The sequence below is a fragment of the Triticum aestivum genome, chromosome 6D (assembly GCF_018294505.1).
Source record: "Triticum aestivum cultivar Chinese Spring chromosome 6D, IWGSC CS RefSeq v2.1, whole genome shotgun sequence".
NCBI classification, from domain to species: domain Eukaryota; kingdom Viridiplantae; phylum Streptophyta; class Magnoliopsida; order Poales; family Poaceae; genus Triticum; species Triticum aestivum.
Genome location: NC_057811.1, coordinates 35,378,368 through 35,387,107, shown reverse-complemented (window position 1 = coordinate 35,387,107; position 8,740 = coordinate 35,378,368).

The window sequence follows — 8,740 nt, the reverse complement described above, 5'->3', positions numbered from 1 at the left end:
TGTGTGTGGTCCAATGAGTGTTGAGGCTCGCGGAGGATATCGTTATGTTCTCACTCTCACTGATGATTTAAGTAGATATGGGTATGTCTACCTAATGAAACACAAGTCTGAAACCTTTGAAAAGTTCAAGGAATTTCAGAGTGAGGTTGAGAATCAACGTGACAGGAAAATAAAATTCTTACGATCAGATCGTGGTGGAGAATATTTAAGTCACGAATTTGGTACACACTTAAGGAAATGTGGAATAGTTTCACAACTCACGCCGCCTGGAACACCTCAGAGAAATGGTGTGTCCGAACGTCGTAATCGCACTCTATTGGATATGGTGCGATCTATGATGTCTCTTACCGATTTACCGCTCTCATTTTGGGGTTATGCTTTAGAGACTGCCGCATTCACTTTAAATAGGGCACCGTCTAAATCCGTTGAGACGACACCGTATGAATTATGGTTTGGGAAGAAACCTAAGCTGTCGTTTCTAAAAGTTTGGGGATGCGATGCTTATGTCGAGAAACTTCAACCTGAAAAGCTCGAACCCAAATCGGAAAAATGCTTCTTCATAGGATACCCTAAGGAAACTATTGGGTACACCTTCTACCTCAGATCCGAAGGCAAGATCTTCGTTGCCAAGAACGGGTCCTTTCTAGAGAAGGAGTTTCTCTCGAAAGAATTGAGTGGGAGGAAAGTGGAACTTGATGAGGTGATAGTCACCCCTTCCGAGTCGGAAAATAGCGCAGCGCGGGAAAATGTTCCTGTGGTGCCTACACCGACTGGGGAGGAAGTTAATGATGATGATCATGAAGCTTCAGATCAAGTTGCTGAACTTCGTAGGTCCACAAGGACACATTCCGCACCAGAGTGGTACGGCAACCCTGTCCTGGAAATCATGTTGTTAGACAACGGTGAACCTTCGAACTATGAAGAAGCGATGGCGGGCCCGGATTCCGACAAATGGCTAGAAGCCATGAAATCCGAGATAGAATCCATGTATGAAAACAAAGTATGGACTTTGACTGACTTGCCCGATGAGCGGCGAGCCATAGAAAACAAATGGATCTTTAAGAAGAAGACGGACGCAGATGGTAATGTGACCATCTACAAAGCTCGACTTGTCGCTAAGGGTTATCGACAAGTTCAAGGGGTTGACTATGATGAGACTTTCTCACCCGTAGCGAAGCTGAAGTCCGTCCGAATCATGTTAGCAATTGCCGCATACTATGATTATGAGATATGGCAGATGGACGTCAAAACGGCATTCCTTAATGGCTTCCTTAAGGAAGAGTTGTATATGATGCAGCCGGAAGGTTTTGTCGGTCCTAAGAATGCTAGCAAAGTATGCAAGCTCCAACGCTCAATCTATGGGCTGGTGCAAGCATCTCGGAGTTGGAACATTCGCTTTGATGAGATGATCAAAGCGTTTGGGTTTACACAGACTTATGGAGAAGCCTGTGTTTACAAGAAAGTGAGTGGGAGCTCTGTAGCATTTCTCATATTATATGTGGATGACATATTATTGATGGGAAATGATGTAGAATTCTTGGAAAGTATAAAGGCCTATTTGAATAAGTGTTTTTCAATGAAGGACCTTGGAGAAGCTGCTTATATATTAGGCATCAAAATCTATAGAGATAGATCAAGACGCCTCATTGGTCTTTCACAGAGTACATACCTTGACAAGATATTGAAGAAGTTCAGTATGGATCAGTCCAAGAAGGGGTTCTTGCCTGTATTGCAAGGTGTGCAATTGAGCACGGCTCAATGCCCGACCACGGCAGAAGATATAGAAGAGATGAGTGTCATCCCCTATGCCTCGGCCATAGGGTCTATTATGTATGCCATGCTGTGTACCAGACCTGATGTAAACCTTGCCGTAAGTTTGGTAGGAAGGTACCAAAGTAATCCCGGCAAGGAACACTGGACAGCGGTCAAGAATATCCTGAAGTACCTGAAGAGGACTAAGGATATGTTTCTCGTTTATGGAGGTGACGAAGAGCTCGTCGTAAAGGGTTACGTCGACGCTAGCTTCGACACAGATCTGGATGACTCGAAGTCACAGACCGGATACGTGTATATTTTGAATAGAGGAGCAGTAAGCTGGTGCAGTTGCAAGCAGAGCGTCGTGGCGGGATCTACATGTGAAGCGGAATACATGGCAGCCTCGGAGGCAGCACAGGAAGCAGTCTGGATGAAGGAGTTCATTACCGACCTAGGGGTGATTCCCAATGCGTCGGGCCCAATGACTCTCTTTTGTGACAACACTGGAGCTATTGCCCTTGCGAAGGAGCCCAGGTTTCACAGGAAGACCAGACATATCAAGCGTCGCTTCAACTCCATTCGTGAAAGTGTTCAAAATGGAGACATAGATATTTGTAAAGTGCACACGGACCTGAATGTAGCAGATCCGTTGACTAAACCTCTCCCTAGGGCAAAACATGATCAACACCAGGACGCAATGGGTGTTCGATTCATCACAATGTAACTAGATTATTGACTCTAGTGCAAGTGGGAGACTGTTGGAAATATGCCCTAGAGGCAATAATAAATGGTTATTATTATATTTCTTTGTTCATGGTAATTGTCTATTATTCATGCTATAATTGTATTGTCCGGAAATCGTAATACATGTGTGAATACATAGACCACAACCTGTCCCTAGTAAGCCTCTAGTTGACTAGCTCGTTGATCAACAGATAGTCATGGTTTCCTGACTATGGACATTGGATGTCATTGATAACGGGATCACATCATTAGGAGAATGATGTGATGGACAAGACCCAATCCTAAGCATAGCATAAAAGATCGTGTAGTTTCGTTTGCTAGAGCTTTTCCAATGTCAAGTATCTTTTCCTTAGACCATGAGATCGTGCAACTCCCGGATACCGTAGGAGTGCTTTGGGTGTGCCAAACGTCACAACGTAACTGGGTGACTATAAAGGTGCATTACGGGTATCTCCGAAAGTGTCTGTTGGGTTGGCACGGATCGAGACTGGGATTTGTCACTCCGTGTGACGGAGAGGTATCTCTGGGCCCACTCGGTAATGCATCATCATAATGAGCTCAATATGACTAAGGCGTTAGTCACGGGATCATGCATTGCGGTACGAGTAAAGAGACTTGCCGGTAACGAGATTGAACAAGGTATTGGGATACCGACGATCGAATCTCGGGCAAGTAACATACCGATTGACAAAGGGAATTGCATACGGATTGATTGAATCCTCGACACCGTGGTTCATCCGATGATATCATCGTGGAACATGTGGGAGCCAACATGGGTATCCAGATCCCGCTGTTGGTTATTGACCGGAGAGGCGTCTCGGTCATGTCTGCATGTCTCCCGAACCCGTAGGGTCTACACACTTAAGGTCCGGTGACGCTAGGGTTGTAGAGATATATGTATGCGGAAACCCGAAAGTTGTTCGGAGTCCCGGATGAGATCCCGGACGTCACGAGAGGTTCCGGAATGGTCCGGAGGTAAAGATTTATATATGGGAAGTCTTATTTTGGTCGCCGGAAAAGTTTCGCGCTTTATCGGTATTGTACCGGGAGTGCCGAAAGGGGTCCGGGGGTCCACCAAGGGGGTCCACCAGCCCCGGGGGGCCACATGGGCTGTAAGGGGTGCGCCTTGGCCTATATGGGCCAAGGGCACCAGCCCCAAGAGGCCCATGCGCAAGAGATAAGAAAGAAGGGAGAGTCCTAAAGGGGGAAGGCACCTCCGAGGTGCCTTGGGGGGGAAGGACTCCCCCCTGGCCGCACCCTTCCTTGAAGGAAGGGGCAAGGCTGCGCCCCCCCTCTCCCTTGGCCCTATATATAGTGGGGGGAAGGGAGGGCAGCAACATCTAAGCCTTGGGCGCCTCCCTCCTCCCCTGCAACACCTCTCTCTCTCTCGCAGAAGCTCGGCGAAGCCCTGCCGGAGACCCGCTACATCCACCACCACGCCGTCGTGCTGTTGGATCTCCATCAACCTCTCCTTCCCCCTTGCTGGATCAAGAAGGAGGAGACGTCGCTGCACCGTACGTGTGTTGAACGCGGAGGTGCCGTCCGTTCGGCACTCGGTCATCGGTGATTTGGATCACGGCGAGTACGACTCCGTCATCCACGATCATTGGAACGCTTCCGCTCGCGATCTACAAGGGTATGTAGATCCACTCCTTTCCCCTCGTTGCTAGTAGACTCCATAGATGCATCTTGGTGAGCGTAGGAAAATTTTAAATTATGCTACGATTCCCAACAGTTAACAACTTACTAAACCGCATTCTGGCAGAAAACGTGTGGTAGCACGGAAGGGGGAAGAACGATAACATGACTCCGTCCACGTTAATGTCGGAATTTAACGGATGACGTAAGGCTGGCATGCTACAACAGTACCACCTTACTGCCCTTCATGTCACCACATGACTAGGCCATCTCTCATCAGAGATCGCAGTAAATTCGGAACACACGGGCAGTTGCCTTACATGCAACGAGATACTCACCGATGCTCATATGCCATGCACAACCATTCAAGCAAACATGCAAAACACCTATCATATCAAAGGTTCAAACATGCTTGCCTGGTTCGGAGAAGTCGGAGTCTAGCTCGGCGAAGTTCGCGGCTCCGTCACCTCTTCCGGAACCTACGGTATAGCGAAAACGTATACTAACGTGAAAATCATCGCGTGCATAAAAGTTGTTCCAAAAATTTTCCAAATAAATACAATAAAACACTAGACAAAAATATAAGACAGTCAGAAAACGAATCACTCAAAAATCACCTTTTATTAAAAAGTTATAAGGGTTTTAGTCCAGGGACTAATCTGTGATGAAACCTCGCCGGCGCCCAAAGACTGCGGTGGTCGCCGGCGTCGAACCACGGCGAGTCAGGGAGATCGGGGTGTGCCAAGAGGTTCAGTGCGTCCTTCCGCATTGGTGGGTGGTGGACTTGGTCGTCGGGGAGCACCACGTCGACGGCGACACTTTCTCCGGCGGACGGCGGCTCGGGCGATGGTGGGGAACTCCGGTGGGTGCTGCAAACTCCGAATTGAAGCGCGGGTCAGGAGAGTGGATGCATAAGGAAGCTACTGGCAAGAGCTGAGAGGTAGAAGCGCACGCACGGGAGCGAATCGAGCTGGATCCCGTGGCGGGTCGCGGTGGCCGGAGTTGGGGAAGAAGGCTCCCTCGGGGCTCTTCCAGTGGCTAGGCGTGGTGTTGGAGGTGTGCAGAGGTGGTGTGGGTTCGAGTTGGAGCTCGGGGCCTCTATTTATGGGCGGTTCGAGGGGGTGGCCGTGAACGGGATCGCTCCGGCGAGCAATTACGGCGAGGCAATGGCTTGGCAGGGAGCTTAAGTGGCTAGGCAGCATCCGGGAGGTGTACTGGTGCCGTTCCCCCGCTAATCTTGGTCGGGCTTGGCGTAATGGCGCCGGTCCTCGACGGGTGGCCGTACGGGCACGGCGGTGGCAGAGAGCGCGCTCCGCGCCTGGCAGTTCACGACGCGGGTGGCAGCGCGCACTAGTGAGTGGATGGCCACGCGGCGGCCTCCGGTGGCTTGGGCGGCGCTGGACGGCGCCGTCTGCGCTGCACCTCTCTCTGGCGGCCGCAAAGCCGCCGCTGCCGTCGGTCACTGGGCGGTGCACCTCCTCCTGCTCGTCGCTGACGCCCGCAAGCTTCCAGGCGTTCGTGCGGCGCAGGGACAAGAGGGAGGGGACGGGGAGCAAGGCGCCACCGCGACACTGGCGAGATTGACAACGAACACTGAAGAAAACGACAGTAGTTTCAGACACTGTACTCTGAGTTAACTGAACATGACATTGACAGTGCTCTGCAGGTGTTCGACGAAATGATTTGGCATGAAGATATTTTTTTCTGGAGCTGGGACTTGGTGAGGTGACCTCTCAATGCACCCAGAGGCTGCCTGATTTTTCTCAGATTTTTAGGAGAAGAATTTAAATGAATTTCATCAAATTTGGCAAATCTGGTCCAAACTTGCAGCAAGAATAATTTGAAATATTTGAACTGAAGACCAGTGGATCTTCATGGATCTTGGTTGAGGGTTCAAAGGACTAGCTAGGGAAATTGGTTTGGGGACAAAACTCAAAGCAGAAAGGGTAGTTCCTTTGTAAACCTCCAAGGATCAAGATAGAAGGCAGAAATTGTTTTTGATAAGAAATAAATGGAAATAATTATATGGAGAGGTTTAACTTGCTGGATTTGAAGTACATCATGATCCAAAGATGAGGAAAGGCTTATGGGAGAGGATTTGCACTTATGTCATGGCAAGAGGGATTTTTGAAAGTGGAAAGGATCATTCCAAAAGCCATAGGATTATTTAAAAGGATTTTCAAAAGATATTTTCCCAAGTGCAAAGCATTTGGTCTTGAGACCAAATAAGAAGGGAAAACCACCAAGACCAAAATCAAGTCTTGGGTGAATCCAAAACAAAACACCTGCCATAAAAGAAAAGATATTTTGAGGAGGAGAGTTCTTTAGAAGAAAAATTTAAATCACCTCCCTCAAATCAAGTAAAAGTTTGAAAAAGTCAAATAAAATTTTGGGTGTCACAACACCTACCCCCTTAGGAAAAATCTCGTCCCCGAGATTTCAGCTGATCCTCAAATAGATATGGATACTCTGCCTGGAGAAAATCTTCCCTTTCCCATGTAGCTTCATCCTCAGTGTGGTTGCTCCACTGAACTTTGAAAATTTTTGTTGTTTTCTGACGGGTCCTCCTTTCAGACTCTTCCAAAATCTTTACTGGCCGCTCTCTGTAGGTGAGGTCTGGTTGCACATCGATGACTTCATGAGATACATGCTTCTCCGGGTTACTTACACATTTCCTCAATTGTGAGACGTGGAACACGTCATGGACGTCTGACAGCTCCTTGGGTAGGTCTAGTTTGTAGGCCACTGTACCTCTTCGTGCAACTATACAGAATGGTCCAATAAATCTCGGGGCTAGCTTCCCCTTAATTTTGAACAGTTGCAGGCCCCTCATAGGAGACACTCGCAGGTATACGGAGTCACCGGGTTCAAAGCTGACCTCACGGTGTTTTTGATCGTAATAGCTCTTTTGTCGGCTTTGAGCTGTCTTGAGTCGGTCCCTGATCTGTTTAACTTTCTCCTCGGCCTCCTTGAGCATGTCTAGGCCGAAGATACGACTGTCACCTGTTTCTGACCAATTCAGTGGGGTACGACACCTCCATCCGTACAATGCTTCAAAGGGTGCCATTTGTAAGCTGGCTTGGTAACTGTTGTTGTAAGCAAACTCGGCATACGGCAAACTTTCTTCCCAACTGGATCCATAGGTGAGTACACAGGCTCTCAGCATGTCCTCTAGGATTTGGTTCACACGTTCCGTTTGTCCATCAGTTTGAGGGTGGTACGCTGTACTGAAAGCTAGTTGCGTGCCCAGAGCTTGTTGCAGGTGATCCCAAAATTTAGAGACAAATTGGGTGCCTCGGTCGAATATTATAGTCTTTGGGACTCCATGCAAACAAACTATACGTGAGAGATAAAGCTTGGCCAGCCTTTGTGTGGAGTAGGTCGTCTTTACGGGAATGAAATGTGCTACCTTAGTTAGCCTATCTGTGATGACCCATATGGCGTCATTTCCGCGTTGCGATCGAGGTAGTCCGACGATGAAGTCCATTCCAATTTCATCCCATTTCCACTCAGGTATCCTGTTTGGCTGGAGTAGCCCTGCTGGCTTTTGATGCTCGGCTTTAATGCGCTGACAGGAATCGCAACAAGCAATGAATGCTGCTATATCCCTTTTCATACCGTGCCACCAAAATCTTTCCTGAATGTCTTTGTACATTTTGGTTCCTCCAGGGTGGATCGAGTATGGAGCGGTGTGGCTCTCGGTTAGGATTTGTTGCTTGAGTTCCTCAATGTTAGGTACGCAAAGTCTGTCCCCGTACCATAGTATTCCTTCATTGTCTGTGACGAACTCTGAAGCTTTGCCAAGGCTCATCTTTCTCTTTATTCCTTCGATGCTGGGGTGCCCTTGCTGAGCCTTCTTAATTTGTTCCATTAGGGTGGGATGTATCTCCAGATTTGATACGGTGCCCTCCGAGGCTAACACCATGTTGAGTCTAGCGAACTCCCGCTGAAACTCAGGCCTCAAGTTTTGTGGACTGTCGTTGCCCGGGCTGGGGTTCCGACTAAGGGCATCTGCCACTACATTTGCTTTCCCTAGATGGTAGTGAATGCCGACATCATAATCCTTGACCAATTCCAACCAGCGTCGTTGGCGTAAATTTAGCTCTGGCTGTGTGAAAATATACTTAAGGCTCTTATGGTCCGTATATATTTCACAACGATTTCCCAACAGAAAGTGCCTCCACTCCTTGAGTGCATGGATGACTGCTGCTAGCTCCAAGTCATGAGTTGGATAATTTTCCTCATGCTTTCGTAGCTGCCTGGAAGCATACGCGACCACTTTGCCATCTTGCATCAGTACACATCCGAGGCCCTTCCGGGATGCGTCACAATACACTTCAAAATTCTTGTGTATGTCTGGCACAGTTAAGACCGGTGCGGTTGTTAGTTTCTTCTTGAGTTCTTGGAAGCTTTTCTCGCATGCTTCCGTCCATACAAATTTCTTGTCTTTCTTGAGCAACTGTGTCATTGGTTTTGCCACAGTGGAGAATCCTTCAATAAACCTTCTGTAATATCCGGCCATTCCAAGGAAACTCCGCACATCTGTCACGTTGGCTGGTGGCTTCCAGTCAAGTATGGCTTTGACTTTTTCTGGGTCTACGGC